A 21,149-nucleotide genomic window follows, 5' to 3' on the forward strand; every position below is an offset into this window, starting at 1 on the left:
TATGGATTTTTTAAAATTAATTTATTTTTCTGTACACTGTATTTCTTTCTGCAGTAGTATTTTTAAGCCTTGCCCAGCATTCACCTGTGAAATTATAGTAAAAATTGTTGGGATTCATAAAGGAAATAACTATGGCTAGACTACATTTTTCAGCAAAGGTTGTTTAAAATTCATGAACATATCTTGATTCTTAAAAAAAAAAAGACAGAGTGGGTATATATCAGAACCACGTTCTTGCAGTCAGGATGCACACAGGCAGGAACTAGCCTTGGAAGGTGGACGTCACAAGGGCAGGTTAGAGGTAGTTACTTCAGTCAATCACTAAGAGAGTCTCCTGCTAATGAGAGAACATATATTGTTTATTTGATCCAATTAAGGAGCAGGTTCAGTTGTTAACTAAGATTCATAACTTGAGCATGGACTCAGGTAGTGGGCTTGGTAGGGAGCTAGCACCTCAGCTTTTGCCTTGCCATCCCTGTACCTCACGTTCATTTCAAGTATGGCAATGGTTCGTATAACAAGACAAAAACAAATAGTAGAAGACATTGGGGCAAGCTGGAACTGTTCAGGTACTAATATGTATCAAGGTACAGATAAAAGTCTTTTTTAACCTGATGACTGTAAAAGTTTTGATCGAAGATTTGATTATGATGCACAAGTCCACGTGCAAGAGTCTAAAATTCTTCCATCCAAAATGAATTTTCTCTCTTCTAGTGCCTTGCAGTCACAGCTGTAATCACCACAGGAGTTTGGGATGGATTTTTGTTACAAGGAGGTTTCAGAGGGGACAGCTGTTTGGAACTGCTGGTGTGTTTTCCTACCAGCTGCTCATCTGTCCATGAGCAATCCATGGATCTGTGGCCCTCCTTATGGCACTGGGAGGGGCATTGGGGTGGACCAGAGAGGGACAGCCTGCTGCCTTTGCCACCTAAATGCATTCTCCTGTTCAAGTGCAGTACAGTCTTTTCATGAAGGAACTTGTACTGTTTTGGCTTTTCTGCAATTGCAGAGGGATTTCTAGCCATCAGAGCTGCAGTTCCAGCACCTTAGAGCAGTTCAGGTTTAATAGGAAAAGTGAAAGAGCAGAGCTAACCCCAGCAATCCTTGTGAACCAATTAACTGCATACATATGTATTGACTGAATGAAATCAACTGAGTAACAGTAGAGAGGATGAATTGTAGAGAGCTTGAGCTAGCAACGTAGACTGTGAGGAATCATGCTAATTTATTTACAGTAGGTTTACTATGATATATTGGTCTCCACTAGACTTCAGATTCTTTTGTCTGTTGATTTTTTTCTAAATGTAATTTGAATTGACTTTTTTCTTAATCTTATTTCATTAAATCATTTTCTTTTTCTATTCTTGGTTTATTTGGGGGGGGATTTTTTTTAGATACTATATTCTTTATGTTATCCTTGCTTTACACATTGCAATATTGCTCATTTGCAAGTATTATCTCTGCTGCATGTCTGTGTTTTACTTTATACATTATTAAGGATTTCAGTTCAAGAGCCTGTGTAATTGGTTTATTTATGCCAAGTCTTTTCTGATTTATACAGTTTTATTCATATTGCTTATTTGTTCCCAAACATACATATTCTCTTCAGTATAAATATTTCTCACTTCAGGAGGAGAGGAATACCATTTCTGGGAACAGCGATATTTTTATTAAGTCTGGGGGAAATTGGCTCATTCTTTAACGTGAAAGTTAAATTATAATTCCTTTTTCTTATAGCACGCAGCTAACTGTGCATAGCTGGAATTCTGTCAATACTTTAGGCATGATGGACCAGATAAACATGCCTGACATTTATTTGTGTATGCATATGAATGAGACTGTATTTATAAATTACAAAGTTAGATGCAAGTGCAAAGTTTTGCATGACAGAGTTAGAATGCTGGACTAGTAACAATTTTTGTTGCTAATCTTTGTGTAGGACAGCATTTATGCATCTCACCAACACTGAAAGAATAGCATTTTGATGGTCGGGTGATGATCAAATAAGAACATCGAGGCAGACCCTATCATAGTGGGAAGGCCAGTGACAACCCTCCCAGTTTCAAGTTTGTAATGGTGGACCACAAATAGTAATGAAAGAAATAGAAAAAACATATATATTTGTCCTTCATTTCCTATCATCTTTCAACTAGATGTGTTTCAATAAATTTATTGTTTAGAATTACTCAGCAAATATTCTTTATTAGTGTATTTTAGGCATTGAACTGCTGAGAAAACATTCTTTTGTTACCGGTCCTTTGAGTATTTGACATTCATCATTTATATTTGTGATTTGAATTTCTTTGACAGCATACATAGATGATATATATATTTATTTTCTGTCTGAAAAATAGTAATCCTTTGGAGCAGGTTTCCACATGTGCTGTGAAAATATTGTTAACTTCATTTATGATTCTCATTCTCTAAATTGAGAAAACTTTTCAGAAGAGTGAATTCAGAAGCAGATATATTTAAATACAACTTAGTATAGCTGAGGGGATTTTTTTGTTGTTTACTCAGCTCTTCTTTTTAGCTGCATGGACAAACAATTCCTATGAACTTTTATTGTTTCTTTCTTTTGAGAGGTTAAGATGTTATATCATTCTTTTTTTTTTCTTAACCAAAAAGTATTTACATTTTGATGTACTACAGAGGTTAATAATTGATTTTTTCTGATTTGGACTCTCTAACCCTACTCAGAATAAGACCTTCCATCTTTGTAAATAGAAATTTAGAAATCTTACACTAATCACTGAAGTTAGCAAGGATCAAATGCACTCTCTAAATGGATCTTTAAATATTCACTGTGTGAATGTACATACTTTATATCCAGTTAGTACTTGTTTGTGACAAATCCTTACATTCTCACGTTCACATGAGTGAATTCATTGAACTGACTGTCTTTTGAAAAATACTAATTACATTTAAAAAAAAACAGCAAACAAACTTTTTGATTACTGTTGTAATGAGTAAAAAACGAATCCTTCTACAGTTAATACAGTTTTGGCAAAATTATGCTTTCAAAAATTGTGAAGCTAGTGTATCAATATTTATGCATTCCTTTAAAATCTCACTGCTATAAAATTCTTAAGATAAATAATCTTTATTTGAAATAATTATTTAAACTCTCAGATTTGAATACACAGTCCACATTTTCAACATATTCTGTTTGAAACAGAGAGAAATGTTCTCATACTTCAGAGGAAAGGAAGATTCTCATGTAACTGCTTAGTATCAAATGATGGAAATTGCTGGAAACCCTTTACTTCTTGTGAGGTCCACAAGACCTCTCAGAGAGAACAGTCTCAAAATGTAGCACAGAAGAGTTTTCACAGGAAACTTTTTCACGCTTTTATCAGGCTTTCAACTGATAAATATCTAAAAGTGGTCTGATTTCTTTCCAGTTTCTTCTTTCCTAGCTGGATAAATCCACAGTCCTTCCCCTTCTATAATTAATAATTTAATTGAACTATAGTATCTCCTCCTTTTTCAATCTCCCAGATATATTTTCTGTTTATTTCTGCTTGCCATTCATCAAGATTTATTATTTATCACTTAAAGCGGTAAACCCTAGACTTCCTTGTGTCTGAATAGAAAAGAGGAGGAGCTCAGACATAGAGTTAGTGTCTGCCTTACAGGGGTTTTCATTTGTTTGTGGGTTTTTTGCTTGTTTGTTTGTTTTAAATCAAATTTAGTAGTTTGTGTTCACTTTCAGTTCAGAGACTTCTTGAAAAATATTGTTTGTATACTTAGGTATCATATTGGTAAACATCCATATCAACTCATCTGTGAAACAGCCATTGTTCTGAATTTACAAATATATTAATAGAATTTCTCAGATTTTTGGTTTTTTTTTGCTAACAGATAAACTTACTAAGTAAACAAATACTTTATTGAGTGGTGTCCTGTATCTGGAGAGAATATTAGAAATCGATAGCAATAAGAGTGAAAATGAAGTAATGTGGTTAAGCACCTCTGATTGATGCCATTTTAAAAGCTGGTTAGAAATAAATATGCCAATTCCCATGGAGCCTGTGTTTGAAATAAAATGATGATTATTCAGTTTATGTCTGCAGGAATAAGACTGTCTTCAGAGCCATAAAGTATTTTTACATGGCTGGTTAAAAGGGAAAAAAGACTGGACCATTATTGACACAGCAGCCGCAATAAGATACAGCACATGAACTCTAAGAGAAACAAGTTAAAAGGCTAAGAGGCTCAAGATCCCTATTGTTCAGATTAGCTGTGCTAGAGTTGAATAAGGAAAGACTACTAAGATGTAAAGTGGGTGCCCAGATAGGATTATTTGACTTTCTCAAGAGTAAGGTACTTAACCTACTAACCCAAGGTGATCAGCCAACAAAGAAATGAGGTAAGCACTGTAGACAGTCTAACACAGTTTTATTTGGGTTATGTAATTATCATAAACTTGCAGCAATATTTACAATATTGAACCAGCAGCATGTTCTGACTGACACGTAAAATAATTCCTAACTAGTAAGGATTTGGCATGGGTAAGAATGTTTTGTTCTTTTTAAAGGCTCAGTTCTCTAAAATTTACACCTACAACAGTCTTCCTTATACCAAGAGTCCTGATGAAGTCGACAGAATTATTTGTGATTCAAGAAAAATATTCAGAATAGAATAAAGTTATAATCCAGTACACCGATTACTGCTAATATTTAACATAAACACCTACTTTGACAGTGGTTTCAGACTAAAATCATCTTGGCTAGAGAACTGAACGTGCTTTTCTTTTTGCTGTACTGCCAGAGGTTTACTTTCAGGGAGTGCATGCCCTCCCTCATTCTTCCCTGATGGAAGGGTGGGCTTGTCAGATTAAGCCCTACTGCCATTTATGAATACAAAGTAGGCAAGGGAAGATATTCTCTTTTGCAGCTCCTGTTTACATCTACAGACATGAACAAAAGAGAGAAAACATCAATATGCCCATAAGGAAATTTGTCATCATTTTCATTGTATAATGATTTAATTAATTCTCTTCATGAGTCTAAATACACTGGAGTTCAATGAAAAGACCAATCCTAGAAATATGCCAAAACACCAATATAATCCCAGAACTAATAATTTGCCCCACTTCTATTTCTAGTTTGCTTAGAACTTTCCTATGACTTTGAAACAGAGAAAATCCTTAACTTTATTTACCTGCTAAGAAAAGGGTCATCTCCATTGAACTTTATAATATTTTTTAAGGTTCGGAAGCAAGCAAGCTTTTATTTGTCTCATCGCAAGCTTTTATTTGTCTCATTGCTTCCTTAGGGTCAGGTCTTGATGCAAATCAGTTCCACAGATACAGAAGGTTAGCATCACACACTTGAATTTCAGAGCTCGTCTTGTACTAACATGAATGTCTTTGTTTCTGTCTGAATTTCCAGTGAGTCATGCATATATTTCTGTAGCTGTTTTCTTTCTATGTCATTCAGTAGGCCTGTTAAATACCTATTTTGAGACAATATCTTTCAGTTGAAATAAGCTGTGCTTCTCTGGAATGGGACTCTTCACCACTGGAGATTTTGCTGCGTATTTCTGAAATTAAAAAAGTAAAAGGAAAGAATGCTAATTCTATTTTCTAATGTAACCTGAATTTTCAAATTTTGATTCAGTTCTACTGCTTCATTATTTTTCTGAAGCTTAAAAAAAATCTGAACGCTTACTATCTATGGGTGGCAACAAAACCTTTGAGAAGCTTTTCCAATAAAAGAACAGTAGCCTGTGAAATGTGCTGCTCTGTTGTGCAGTAAGTACAGTAGTTCACCTTGAACACTTCTTTTATTGAATACTTTTGGGCAAGGATGTTTGATTATGTGTAAAAGCTTCTCACGTTTGGTATGGAGACCTTGTGTGCCTCTTCCTTCGTGCCCTTTTCCTCCTCCTCTTTTTATTCAAGGATGTGGCTCCCAGACACAGAGCCGTGCTCCTGTACATTCTTCCCAGGAGGCCTTATGAAATCAAGTTGCTTGCTGTGTGCCAGCGTGGCTTTTGTTCCTTCGAAGACAGAGTGCTGTGAAAAAAAAAATAAATAAAATCCCTCTATTTAATTCACTGCACTGTTTCATCTTTTCAAGTAGCTGGCATCTGCAGTTGGTTGTGGCAGGCAAAACCTACAAACATCGCACTTGATGTTAATAAATGTGTTTGCCATTAACTGGCTGTTGTAATGCTTTGCTTGTTTGCCTTTCTGTGTGCACTTTCATCCTTCACTGTAACACTACTACTGCCTTGTAATTTGTCTCAGACACTTACATTGCTGGTTGCAGGTATACAAACCCCTTAGATCAAGTAACTGCACAAACACTTGATAAAAGGACCCGTTTAGGGTCTTTCCTATGCTGTCTGCCAAATTCAAGTACAGCCTTGATGCATGGAATACAAACTGCCTTATAGTCATAGACCACATTTCACTTCTCCTTGACTCATGACTGAATGGTACAAACCATTAAGGAGTTATGTGAGATCTTTAGTGCAGCTGCTGATTTTACTGGAGTCTAATGATGTCTCTTGTGACAGCTTTCTATCTCTCCAGAACAGCTGGAGCAGCTATTCCTAGAATTCTCTGAGTGAAGTCCATATTTCAAATAACTGAAAGAGGATCATATGCAGCATTCTCGGTGGGATGGCAGCCATTATCTCCTCCAGAACATGCCTACTGGAGAGAGAGAGAGAGAGAGAGGAGGCATCTCAAAACAACACATCTGCAGAGTGCTTTCGGCTGTTGGGGAGATGTTTTCATATATCCAAAAGGGACAGCTCTCCTTCCCTCTCAAAATTCCCTCTCTTTCTCCTCTGAGCAAACTGTGACAACTTGACAAAGTCAGACTTGTCTTAGAGACCGACTTAATGAAAGTGTTTCCTGCAATTGGACCCCTGTGGAATATAGAAGAGAATGCAGGCTGCTTTCTGAGGTTCTGCTTTAACAGCTTGTCTCTATTCAGCAAGGTATACAAACACATGTTTAACTCTCCAGGACGATGGAAGGACTTAAGCATATATTTGGTAAGATTCAGTGCTGCAGTGATCTGGGAGTGTGCAGGAACCTGAATATATAAGCAAGGCAAAGAGAGGGGAGGTAAGGGACAAGTCTCTCTCTTCTGCCTCTCTTCTGTTCTAAGCTGTGAATGAAGAAAGGGAAAGGTGGGAAGTTGTGGGTCCTTTAAAGATGCTCTTCCACGTGGACCCACAGATTTGGTCCTGCGTGTGGAGGAGGGTAACAGAGCAGGCAAGCCAAAGTGGAGGCCAATGTCCCTTCTTATAAAAGTAACCTCCTTTTATTTAACAAAGTACAAAACATTGTGTCACAGCAATTTCTTTTGCTGACACCAGCAATGGTAACCTGTGTTTTTCAGCCTTACTGCAGCTTACAGCAGCGTAGTTGTAGGAAATAAAAGTAATTTGATGGTTACAAAGAAACATAAGCAAAGTAAGTAACTGAAATTAACTTCCTTGCATTGTCAGCTGGACACTTTCTGGCATTCCAGCCTGTGAACTCTCTACCTTCCAGTGTTGTGATAACCTCACTGATGTATTCTGGACTGAAAGAAGATGTGATATTTGTAAATCAGCATGTTTGCATTGCCCCAGTGTGAATTCTGCTGTGGTAGTCTTTCTCCAGCTGAACTGATTTCTGTCAGGCCGTGCTCCAAGTGGGAGAGAGAGACTCTTTTCTGACTTACAATTCTGTAGCAGCCAAGAAACTTTTCAAAGTAGAACACATATTAGTTGTCTGCTAAAGAGTGAATGACTAGCTAAAATAACTCCCCAATAGTTACTTAAATTGAATTAATATCCTATGCATTAATAGTTAAGAAGTATAGGAATGTAACAAGCAGGAAATTATCAGAACCATGCAATACAGGACTAAAAAGAGAATAGTAATATGAGAAAATAACGCAGCGACTGCATCATATTCTAAGGGCCTGGGTGCAGATCTGCAGTCCAGCGGATAATCAAGATGCAATACAATGAGTGAAGAAAATCTAGCAAAATAACATGCTGTGGATCTATGATTGTCTTATATTCATTTTCCTTAGAAAGCAGGTGAAGACTAATTCCCCAAAACTGTTCATCTCCACTGCACCAGAGAACCAACCCAACTCCCTAGCAAGTTTTGAAATGGCTCAAAGAGACCTGTTTGTCTCTCCCTTTCTTTAGGATTCTCTGTAAAGTTTGCCTAGAATGAAACAGAAGGGGTCATGATAGGGACAGCTATCTCTAAGCTACAACAGTGTTAAAGGGCTAAAGAGAGCTGGCAACTAAGAATGAGTAAGAGTGAAAAGGCCAGCTTCTCTAGAAGAAGGAGATTATAACTTGATTCTGCACCAAGCAAACCTGATTCAAGCTCCCTGTTGCTATTGTTTTTGTTGCATTGATGTGTTCTTTCAGATGGTATAGACAGCTCTGCTTTAATAAGACCTGTCCTGTCTGGATGGCATGGCATGAAGATTTGTTTTTCCTTGAGATTTTCCAGAGAAATGTAGATTTCAGCTAAACAAATATAATGAACCTTGAATAATCTGCGAAAAGGGAAAGAAGAACCTTGAACAGTGTCCTCAGCTCTTCTCTGCACTTTAACCAGTCTTTGCCATCTGAGATTTTCAGACTGAGAATTTTCACTGTTCTAATTCAGTGTTTCAAGAGATGTGAGTGGTAGGAAGGATATGTTTTGTAAGGTGTAATTACCTCTTTTTAGCAGTGAGCTGCTGAATGCTGCTTTGATTGTGATACCTCCACATCGTCTGATTAAATCAAAGCCAGGTTAGAGCATTAGGAGTAAGGACGTAAATTAATTGTAATTACATCAGAGCCAGCCAAATTAGCAAGTCATCAGTAATATAAGCAATGCTAAATGGCGTCTAATTCTGTACAATAATTAATTGGGTTCTTCTACTAAATAAGACCCGACACGTTGGTCCTTTATCAATCCACTAAGGGCTGGTTAGCCTTGGGCACTTCTGACATGAGACAATTATAAAGGTTCTAAAAAACAACAAATTTTTCCCCATTTTCATTTTAAGCTCTGATACCCTGCATTTACCAGCTTCTCCCAGTTTTCTGTTAATTAGGTACTTCTACTCTTGAATTTCTCTTAGTCTTTGTGCTTGTCATCCAGGACAGTTAATAGCTAGAATTATGCTGCCCACAGAACTCAGTGAAATAGGAGTCTAACAAGCTGGAAGATGGTGATATCTGAGACAATATCAAACCTGGGTGAATAAAGGCGATGTAACCTTCCTGTAGGGGGTTAACCATCAAAAAACCAAGAAATTATTTTTTAAAAAATTAAAAATTTAAGCTGGTTGTCAAGCAAACCCCCACCAGTAGCACTCTTGACAGAGAGATCTGTGAAAACTGGAATAAAATATCAAGGGAAGTGGTGGGATCATCAATATTTTGTCTTTTGAAACCAGTCTAGAAAAAAAGCAGTAGGAGACATCCTGTAAAGTTTTAAATGTGCAGGTGGCTGGGCTAGCAGATCAGTAGGTCTTTATCACTTCTAACAGCAGCAGGTCTGTTCCATATCTATTCTAGAGATGCTGCTGTTGGCTTCTTACCATTAGAACTGATTTGTTTCTTGTTGCTGTGACAGATGAAATTTGCTAGCTAGTCTCTCAGAACTGCATGATTGCTCTCCCACTGCTCCAGAAGCTTTCAAATTACTGATCCAGCACAAAGAAAAGCACATTAGCTGTTCTGAGACCTTAGAAGTATCTGGCTAACCTTTGCTCAGGGCAGGACTTCAAAAGAAGCCCAAAACCACCTTTGTATTCCTCAGGTCCATTGAGCTGTCCGGAGATAGCTTGGCATTGCTCCTAATAGACAATACGTGAACAGTGTTTATCATCATTCTAGGTGCTGTGTATTCAGTTGGCACTGTATTTACAGTGCCAGTGCTATCACAGGTCTTTCTAAATTATTTACCAGTTATATTATTGGTAAATTGAATTAATTAGTTGCATTTTAAATTGACTCTTTTAGTGTCAGTGCCCTTCTGTTCTAGAAAAGTGCTTTTGGATATTATCCCCAGAATCCCATCCTCTCTAGGTATTTCTGTGCAGAAGGTTATCAGAGAATTAAAAACTGAGAAACAGAACTGTTACCTGCTTATTTTTTAAAAAACTTAATTCATCATTAGTCTTGTCCAAATAACAGCAGGAATCATGTGAATTCTAGTTTGTTTATTGTGAGACCTCTGAACAATGCATCAGTTTTCTCTGAGGTTGTGTCTGGGTTTGGAGATGACTGGTGGTGTCACTGATGAGCTCAGAACTCCCAAAAGAGCTTCTTGTCCCACAGCTGTTCCATGGGGTACAGTGACACTCGCTGTTTCCTCTGCCTGACAGCAGCACTCATGATGGAGATGGTACTTAAAGGGAAACTAGACCTGGGTTGCAGAGATTCAAGGAAAGTAGAGAGAAGGTTCCAGAAAGGTATAGCCTGTAGACGGCTGTGTCTAGAAACCCCTTTTAGAATCAGCAAGTTGGTACTTACAGGAGAAGGGGACTGAGGAGCTTTGTGACAAGTGCTGCTGAGTGTATCACATTCTGAAATGACTGTGTCTGACTGCAGTGGAGCAGACTGGGGAGTGCTCACACATTTTTCCTTCAGCTAGCAACAGGAGAAAGGGAGGAAAAACCCCAATTTTTGCTGAGAAATAGTCAAGAAGGCAAATTCAGCTCCAGAAAAGGACACATGTATGTGCATTTGTGAGCATTTTTGAATGAGATGCTAATAGGCTTAACACAGTGTGCAAAGTTAACTGTCAAAATGACTTTGTGGGTCAGGAATTTTGTGTTTTGCAGATGTAAAACTAGAGGCTAACATGCTTCTGCAAGGCTCTTTATTGCCATATGTGCCTAACAGTGCCATCTCTAAAGGTAAAAATCCTGCCTCTTTTAATGTGAGTTATACAGCTGATTTTCACTGTGTATCATTCTGCTTCTCCACAGAATTTTTCTATTTACCTTTTAAAACACCTAACCAAGATTTGATGGAAAAAGTAAACAGTATTGGGAAAAAAAGGAAAAATCCTATAATAATCCTTGCCAAGAATCTGATACTCTGTATTCAAAGCTACATTTGAAACTAAAATTCAACTCTTTGTATTTTTAAATATTCGTGATAGTGGATTATACTTTTTCTCCTAAATAACCGTTGACATAGCTCAATGCTCTGATTTTCTTGTAACACTCCCTATGGAGAAGTCTTCTTCATGTTCACTCATGGTATAGCAAGACAGGATATCTATGTAACACATTTGCCTAATTGTCAGAGACCATGAATCCAGAAGAAATGGTACCTGGGGTAAGACCTGCTCCTATTTATTCTATTTGATTTGCTCCAAAGATTGCTTGCTCTTGCATTCACCTAAGAGCATCCTACTTTTTAAAGCTGCCAGTGCTAATTCTGCATGAAGCAGAGCCAGTTTTATGGGATTTTTATAAGTAAAATCCAGTGAAATTCATAGCCTTGTAATCAATTATTTGGCCCCTTGGCCAAAGATCTGTTGTACTATAAATGTTTATATACTCAGAGCACCTCAAGGCCTGCATAGTCATTCAGCATACACCACTTGGTTCACAAGTGTAGTGTGGCCTTGCTTAAAAAAAATGTATTCATGATGGCAATTAGTAATAGCATCTCAGCAGAAATGCTAAGTCACGGCCTGACAGTGATTGAGCACCTGGTGGGAAGGCAGGGCCAACCCAAGGAACTCAGGTGCATGCAATGCAATGCACCTGAGTGACCGGAAAGGGTGGAGCCAGGATCCACCCCTTCCCAGACCTCATTTAAGGCTTAGCAGTGGAGACAAGGGTATCTTAGTGGAGAGCTCAGCTTACCTGAGGTCTTTTGAAAGTAAGCAGCTTCTTTACTTTGTTGCTGTGTCTATGGCTGTTGTGTTTAGGCTTGTCCTCATTTGCTGCAGCTAAAGACCTTGCCACCCCACTATTATTGCTATACTTTCCATTGCATTAGAGCGTTACAAGCATACTGTAATGTTTATGGAGCAATGGAAATAGTAAACTTAGTCCTGGATACGAGACAACAGGTGAAGAATCTGAGATCCTTTTAAACGTAATTTTTTCTACTAAAATATATTTTTCTGTGAAAAAAATATGTAAATGGATAAATATGAAAACGTGTATGGAAAACTGTCTTTCTATGCATTTTGTTAATAATATTGATCACTACATTTCATATTTACTAAAACACTCAATTCCCTGTGATGTCTTTGCCCTTTCATTTAGTCCTGGAAAAAGTGGATAAAGGCTACTGGGTGAAATCCATGAAGAATTCGCATCCTTCCCCATTATGTGTTCTGCGTTGGTGAAAGGAATATTGGAAAGCATCTGACTTGTGGAATTTTCTGGGGCTTAGGGGGGGAGAACAGGTAGCTTACCTGACAGTAGCTATGGCTTTTAACAGTACTGCCGAGAATTACGTTTCTCTGCTTATCTAGGGTTTACAGGCATTCTTTTTTTGCTTTTGAAATGTATTTGTTATGAGAGTTAGTTTGGAATTGAGATTTACTTTCTTTTTTTTTTTTTTACATTTGGATCCAGCAGAAGCAATTAAGTAACTTCCTGTAAGTGGGGTTTTATGCACTTCAGTGCTTTTTTTTTTTTTTTTTTTTTAGGCAGTAGGCACGTATGCACTTGCAACCTTTGAAAAACTCACTTGAAACTTCTAAAAATCTATCCTTCAGAGTGTCTAAATCTCTTTGGTAGAGAGGATTGCCATTTCTGATCAAGTAAATAAATATAATCTCTGAGATTATATATGTGAATACAAGTGAATAAATATAATCTCTGAGACACAAAAACAAGTTCTTTACATCTGCTAAATGCTTTATTCCTTCATTGGTCTGTTCTTTTAGTACTGTGCCAAGCAATGTGTTTTCATCTTGGATACTTTTGTTGTATGAGTCAAAGAATACTCACTTGTCATTAGTTACGAAGCCTAAAGAAATGATCTTTAACTTGATAACAATTCTGTAAATAATGTAGAGCCACTTTATATTGGTTAAAAAAAAAAAAAAAGAGATAACATTTCTGGCAAAACACATATATATAAAGTACAGAGTATATCCATACCAGTATAGATACAGCAAATACAGAAGTAGAGCATCGACGCTGCACTTTACTGTTGCCCAGTGTATTTTATTTCAGTGTTAAATACCTGTCCTCCTGGCAGTAGTAGCCTTTTTTTTTTGACATCAAACTGTGCCTAGACTAGCACAAACAACTACTATTGGGAGGAATAACAGTAGTGTCTTCTGATGCCTCCTTAGGAGGCCTGGGCAAATTGCCAGAGATTACCTTTCAGCAAGCCAGGTAATAAAAAAAAAAAAAATTGTTTTTTCAGGTCTGCTGTATCTGAACTTCAGCGGTTTTTGTCTTGCTTTTAACAAAGATGTGGAAAAGGCTTGTTATTCTAGCACATTCATTTCAGGTGCTTGTCTTTTCATTACCATGGAAATTATAGCAACAAGCTGTACTATTTAAAAAAAAGGAAATGCATTTTTTTGAGCTTCAAATGGCTCCTTAAATTACACCTCTTCAACAAATTTCCCACTTTGGCACAAGGCCGTTTTATGTAAGTAAAAGGATATACTATGTTAATGTAAATAATTATGTGTATCTAAGACAACCATGCAATTATCATCACTTTAGATCTTCATCCATCTGGTTATCTTTAAATGTTTTATAAGCCAAAGTACATTTCACATCACCTGAGATGTTTAGGACGCACTTTACAGAAGCTTAGGTGAGGTGACTTGCTCAGATTTATATAGGAGGCCAACAGCAAAATAAAGACGCTTTTAGCCCTCATGCTGAGATGTCTGCTGTAGGCATTATTTATTTATTCATTTTATTTTGCAGCAATTTTATTTCACGAGACAGTATATATGTGAAATCTTGAAATCCCAAGTTTTCCAAATAAATGAATAAAATGATACTTCATAGTTGTAGTGTTGGGAGGGATGAATCATGGTATGCAGACACTGTATTGCTGTTTTTTCCCCTCATTACTAACATTCTCTTGGAAAAGGTTTGCCTCATACATATTCAGATGTGGGACATCCCTCGTGGTCCTTCAATTTAAACCACATTTTGCTTCTTTCTGCACCGTTCTTATTTTGTATGTAATTGTGTAAAATAGCAATTTTTAGAATTGTACCTGGCAAATTTAAATGAGGATTATTAGGATCTAAGTGAAAGCTGCAGGGACGTGCCTCATATATTTCTTCAGTCTTTTGCTTTCTAGAGAGAGTATCTCTCCTAAAAGTTGGTAGAACCTAGTCTATTGGGAGTCTTTGGTTCTGTGATACAAAAAGAATGCGAACTATTATTTGTTATTCAGTGCTATATGACTGTTGCAAGATGAAATTTAAGAAAGAGGGAATCCCACAGAAAAAAAACCTCTTGGATGCATTTTTGTTTTGTGAACTGTTGAAGCAAATTAGGTAGGAAGAAAGGCTTACAGATTGCAAGGAAGATGTTCATGTCCTGAAAGAGCTGGGATAGTTCTCAGGAAATTTGCTGTCTGTTCCTGCTTCCTGTTATTGTAAACTTGGGCAAGTGACTTCATCTATACAATCCTCTGCTGTTAGTGTGTAAAATGGAGACAAGCACTTCTTTTCTTTTTGTCTTGCTCATTTAATTTCTAAGATTACTGGGCATGGGACATGTTTGCTACAAGTTTTCTGACAAGAAACTCCTCAGTGGGGTCCTAATAGGAGTTCTCTGAGTATTTCTAGTGGTGAAACAAATGATAAAATTGGTCCAAATTTTTGCAATGCTACACTTTGTTTCGTAGCTGACTGTGTTGTCCTGTTGTAAGAATTGAAATAGACAGTGAAGTTACATACAAGGCATTAGTGGTGCTTAAATTATTTCCCTTGTGATCAACAACTTGTCTTGAAAATACCATACTTGCATATTTCCCCATCTTCACATTGTTTATGAAAATTAGATGGAATGTGTCCTGTGTATGTGCACACAAAACGGTTGAGCTCCCCAGCCAGGTTTTCCCCAGGTTGGGTAATTCTAGGAATCCTCCTGCTACTCGATGCTCAGAAGATATGTAGCTGCCATTAACATTAATGAGACTCGTGTGCTCTCTTGGAGGAGAGAATAGCTCCGTGCCTCTGGGCATATTTAATTGCTATCACACCAAGGCTGCTTCCACATACCATAAGCTGTGCACAGAACTTGATAATAAAATTGAGGGGTAAAGGATTTGTTTAGGAAGGTGTGTATGTTGCTCTGTGGGGAACCTCTACAGAACTTGTAAAGCTCTGCCAGCATGGAGAGAAACATGCATGGAAGACAGGCGGAAATGTCCTATTTGGGGAGCACATAGGATATAGTATGTCTGTAACTAATAGTTTGGATTTCCTTTGTAGTGTACAATCAAGACACGCTGCTGAGAACAATTAGCTGCAGAAGCAAGATGCTAACTTCTTTCTTTAAATCTTTTCCTTCCTGCATGAGGCTTGGAAGTGCTGCCTCTTACTCTGATTTTCCAGTGACCTTGTATTTGGTTGTAGTGAAGAGAAATAAACTGAGTGAAGGCAAGATTATAAAGCAAGTCATTGTTTTTGAGGGAGTGGAAATTGAGTGCTGGGAAAGTGCAGAGGGTTCTAGTGCTAGTGCTTCAACCTTGACTCTGTCTTCCTTTGTTGCTAGTTTGATTCACACTAAATTCCATTCTTCAGAATAAAGCGGAGTTATTTGGGGGTTTTTTGTTTGTTTTTATCCCACAAAGTACTTTTTCCCAAATGAGGACTGAATGTAAGCGTACGAAAAAACACAAGTTCAAACAGTTTATCAACTTCATAAATTGAGAGCATTCACTTATTTGGGAATAATCATTTGTTTAAAATATTTTTCTGCATCAGACAGACAGACCTCATGAATATGTACATTATGGGACCCGTGTTCTGAGAGATGACTGCACCTTGAGGTACAGTGCCATCCCAAGTTTCTCCTGAAGCCAACTGGAGTTAAGGACTTCACTAGATGAAAAGATTGAACCTCACCCAGTAAAGGTGAATGCAGAGAAATAAATATGACTTGATCCAAAATCCATTAAAGGCTTCTTTCTCTGTCATTAGAAAAGGTTGATCCACATTTTCCTGAATGTTATGTGTAGGCACTAGCGCTGATGCTAACAGCAGTGTACATACCTATGAAGAGAAATCAGGGTGAGGCTTTTCAGCCACACAGTGTTTTAGTGCCAGGATCCTGCCCTTGAGGTCTCGGTGTACAAGTAGGAAAAGAAAGGCACAATTGTAGCTTCTCTGTACAACTGTGTCTTCCATCCACTCTGACAGCCATAGGGCCACTGGCCATCAGTACAAGATAGGAAAAACGTTTTGGAAGCTGTAATTTATACCATTTACATTCCCTGCGCAGTTAATCTATGAAATGAAGGAAAACGAAGGCAATTTAGATCCATCCGTCCATAAAATAGGTCACCAAATATCTGGTTAAATATGGTACTAGTAAGAGCATAGTCATGATGAGATAATGCTGGAATGTGATCAAATGAATGTATATAATTTCATGTCAACAATGGAAGGAGCTTTTACTGGGATTTTGTAAAGAACAACATAGGACCAACAGAGAGTCTTTTTCTAGACCATTTAATGAAAACGTTCCTTTTAATATTGGGAATGGAAGTCTGCATATGCCTGTAGCAGATTTCTAATTAAAGAGTGGAAAGTTCAGAAGAAGAGCAGAACGAAGAAGCGTGCATTTGAAGCATTAGGAATAGGCTGCTCACTTAGTGATGCATTATTATCCTTCTTTCTCTTGGATATCTCTTTAGTTTTCTGAAGTTAAATGTGGTACGTATGGGAAATAGATTGAAGTACATTAATTGCCTTATTCATCACATCATTAAAATTATAGGTCTTGCTGCAGACTAGCTGCAATATCTTATTGTGTTTCTGGTACACATCATTAATAAAAGCGCTCCTGCTAGTGGTATGCAAAATGTACTTCCTAAATAACTGTACAGTGATTTGGGGCTCACTTATGCAACATATTACTAAAAACTCCTGTAATACCCCCAGCACTTACTGTATGCGCTGGGCTGTGCAGGAATTAATGAGACTGGGGCTGCTGCAGCATGCTGCGCACGCTCACTCCCGCACGGTGCTTTGTCTGTGCGCAGCGCTCACCTTCCTGAGCTGGCTCCAGGGCTGAGCCTGGCATCAGATAATGAACGCCTATCAGTGCGATGGAGGGGGTAGGGGCGAGGAGAGAAGACTTATTATTCCTTCACCCTCAAACAAAACAAAATCATTGAACTGTCAGGGTCATTAAGGACCCTGGGGTTGTCATGGAAACGACCTTTGGGGGTTTATGGTTGTTAATGCATGAGTGACTGTCTGTATTATATGTGTGTGGAAGGGGTCACAGTTTTCTTGGTGGCTTCTAAAAAAAAGCTGGATTGGATGGCTGATGTGTAGAAAGGAATCTCTGTGCTCCACGGTGTGACTAACTGCTTTGAATGGAGCAGGCTTCCAAGGGGGAGGGGAGAATGAAAAGCTTTACTGACAAATATTTAGACAGAAATGTAATTACTTCTGAATTTTGTTTCAGTAGCGATGCAACTTTATTTCAAAGTTCCAGGAAATAAAATCAGATTCTCTCATCTTTTTATGACATTTAAGAGAACCCCGAAAGCAAATAATTTTGCTTTGGATAGATTATTGCAGGGTAGCAATGCAGAGCACTACCTAGAGACTGGCAATAAATTGTAGAGCTGCCACAGACAGAGAGAAAAAATGTTAATGTACACAGCTAATAAAATCTCCCTTGTCCTCGCACAGACTTCCTGTACAACCTTAGGCAAGTCATTTAAGTGGTTGTCCTGTTCAAGTCAATGCAAAACACCAACTGACTTCCAAACTGCAGTAAAAACATTTGTTGAAAATGACGGATATTTGATTTTAAGCATATGATTTTAAAGCTAAAAGTACCCAGAAAAATAAGTTTCAGAAAAAGAATATGAAAGATCAACTATTCCTAATTTTTCACAGTCTCATCTGAAAGCCATCCTTCTATTTTGTGTTATCAGCCCCCTCTTTGCTGGCTGATTAACAATTAGCCTGTTATACTTCAGCCTTCACTAGGAACTGCAGCACTTCTCTCTGTGTGAAGAGAGAAAAGAAGGGGGAAGGGGAGACAAAGAGGCAGCAAAGCAGGGATTATATTAATGATTTCTTTTACAGGCAGTGAGGAAATGCAACTACCCAGAGGCCAGATTATTAAAGATGAGGAATCTCATCAAACGTTTTTTTAAAGTCACATTTTTTTAATTACCTGGCACTTAATATCTATTTAGTTGTACTTGTTAGATCTCTACTCCTGCAAAAAGTTATGTTTTCAGAATATTGACAAAGGAGCTGTATTCTTGCCCCCCGAAACTTGTTAGATAAATGAGAGAATTGCTAGGTTAAAACTGGAGGTACGATTTTACTTCGTCTGTGTTGTACAGGAAGAGCTTCAATCTAGCCATTCTGAATTCAGTACCCTTGACTTTGCAGATTTCTTTCCAATCACCAAAACCAATATCATCTCATCTTTCTTGACTCTCACCTATCTTGTGTAAAGTAGGAATATTCATGCTTTTGTGTTTTATATATGCTTTGTATTAAAGATCATAAGTTACCCTGGTAATACTTCAGAACATCTGCATAAATATCCCTGACAGAGCAGTCAATAGTGGGATGCTAAACGCAGGAGCTTCGTGGCCATACAGCCCGTATTTCATCTTGTGTAGCCTAGGAAATTTTGTAGAGTAGTTATGCACAGCAAATACAATGACAAAGTTGATGAAGATCATAATGTTATTGGTTGTATTGTTTGGTGTGCTTGTTTCAGAAATTCTGCTTTCTTTCAATTGCACCAGTTATAGCACATCCCTTTTAAGTATTTTAAGAAAGTAAAATAATATCATTGAAGCACTGAATGTGTTTGGGTTACTGTAGAACTATGTAATTCAAAAAGGAATTATTTTTATTTATGTTGAACGTTGTGTTCAAAACATTTCATTAAACTTACTGGAAAACATGTTTGAAGAGTGTCTTATTAGACTTTCTTTCCATAGACTTTTTAGGAATCTCTATATGTTTCTCACTAGAGTGAGAATTGAGCCTTTCTGGCTAAAATTCTCTACTGTGTTGCCTTGCAATGTTGTATGTTCTTGTACTGAAGGAAAAGTAAACTGTCAGTCTCAACATCAACTTGTTTCAGTGCAAAGTCCTGTACCTTGAACTGGGGCCAGTACACTGAAAGTGGGTAGGCTTTAAGAATTTTTCATTTGACATGCCTGTGATACTGGTTGTATTTTGTTCTTTAAATCTCTCTTTATTCCTTGCATTTTGTCTTCTCTGTCTCTGCTGATTATCCTGCCCCTCCTTGTATCTGCTTCCACAAGATCTCCTCTCTCCACGCTCCCCACTCTCCATGAGGGTCCCGCAGGCTCTGCCACTGTCTCCCTGATTTCCTCCCTCTGCATCTCTGGCAGCTGCAAATGGTATTATCTCACTTTGCTTCTATGTCAGTGCTGGAGGCTCATAGATGTACACCTGTAATTCCAGTCATTTTCTTCTGTCTAAACTAATATCCTGGTCTGTTTCTCTCTGATACCTGTGTGCACATTTAGCTCTCAGTATAATCCTAACCACTTTAAATCAGAGCTCTTAATCCCTTTCACTTCTCCTACTTCAACCTTTTATTGATAACTGTGGATAAAACTGCCATCCTTTCTGTAATTTTGGGATCATCTTTGTTTTCTGGATTCTCTAGTAGGTTCTCAAATACAGAATGAATGTAAGTTATGTAGAAACTTTATAGAGAGCATCCAAAATACAATTTTTCCTAATTGCCTACAGAGCTGAGAATCGTCCAGGTTCTCTTAATTGGACATGTTAATTATTATAAGATCCTTCCCCGAGACTTGCAAACACAGACTCCTTTCTAGGTTACTTTGCTCCTTTCTAAACTGAAAATATCACATTAGCTTACAAATGTTTATAAAATTTCATCTTGATCTCCTTAACAAAATTCATTTGTTTTCTGTCTTGATTTGTATTAAGCCAAATTTCCCATGGATAGCTTTGATATAAAGGATAGCAATATAATTTTTTTTCCTTTAAGATCTGGAAGAAATTGTAAATATCTAGATGTTTGATGATCAAATATATTCCCAGCCTAAAACTGGTCTCTGAAATAATTTTTTTGGTGCTAGGTAGATTGGAAAATGTTTGATTTACAAAGTTCTTATCTAATAAGTATTTACTAAGGTATCAAAGACACATTAGTATCTTAGATCTTTAGTACTCTGAGATTATCAGAAATCACTGAGAATCTATACTCCTTCCTAATATATTTTATTAATTATGAATATATGCATGGTTGCAGAAACAAATATGGAGTTAGATTCCTTTGTCTACTGTTCTACAAGTTGACATATTTTAATGCACTCATCTTCTGCAGATACTTTACATAATTTCAGTACCTCTCAACATTTAAATAATAAAGAACATAGTATATTGTAACGCTGGTTTTACTTTTGTTAGTAGCATTTTCTGTTCAGACTTCAGTAGGAGAGTTTCAGTAAAACACTTATGAAGGAAAAAATCTGAATCAGGAAAATTGCTTATAGGCGCAGCTACTGCTGGTGTGAATTGAGGAAACTCCATTGATTTCTCCTAAACTATGCTCATTTACACCAGTATTGGGATGTCCATTGCTATTGCACTTTCACAGCAGCCCAAAGGGATCTTAGTGCAGGAGTATCATACAAATCAACCACGATCAAAAAAAATAGATGATACTCATTTTCTTCCTCAATCTACAGCACATTTATAATTATACCAGGTTCTGAAATGGCCTTAGATTTGTTCAGTGCTAAGGAACCTGAATTTGCATCAAGTGCTGCATAATTCATATGGCATGGACAGCAATTATGAGTTAATTGAGAAGTGTAATGTTTAAAAAAAGACATGAAGAACATCAGGGATGTCAGAATGAAAAAAAGGCTCTTCAGCCATTTGAGACTCGTTTCTTTTAATATTGTTTTATTTAAATGGCACTTATTGTCTTTTGAAGAAT

At 37.4% G+C, this 21,149-nt stretch overlaps 1 long non-coding RNA gene across 1 annotated transcript in view; it reads left to right on the forward strand.

Moving 5' to 3' along the window:
• The window catches only part of LOC110400546, a 45,059-nt gene extending 28,969 nt beyond the window's left edge, over positions 1 to 16,090 (forward strand). Inside the window, exon 3 of the long non-coding RNA XR_002439930.1 lies at positions 15,920 to 16,090. This is a non-coding gene — a long non-coding RNA (uncharacterized LOC110400546). The remainder of the gene's footprint in view (positions 1 to 15,919) is intronic.

The sequence above is a fragment of the Numida meleagris genome, chromosome 5 (genome assembly GCF_002078875.1).
Source record: "Numida meleagris isolate 19003 breed g44 Domestic line chromosome 5, NumMel1.0, whole genome shotgun sequence".
Classification (NCBI taxonomy): domain Eukaryota; kingdom Metazoa; phylum Chordata; class Aves; order Galliformes; family Numididae; genus Numida; species Numida meleagris.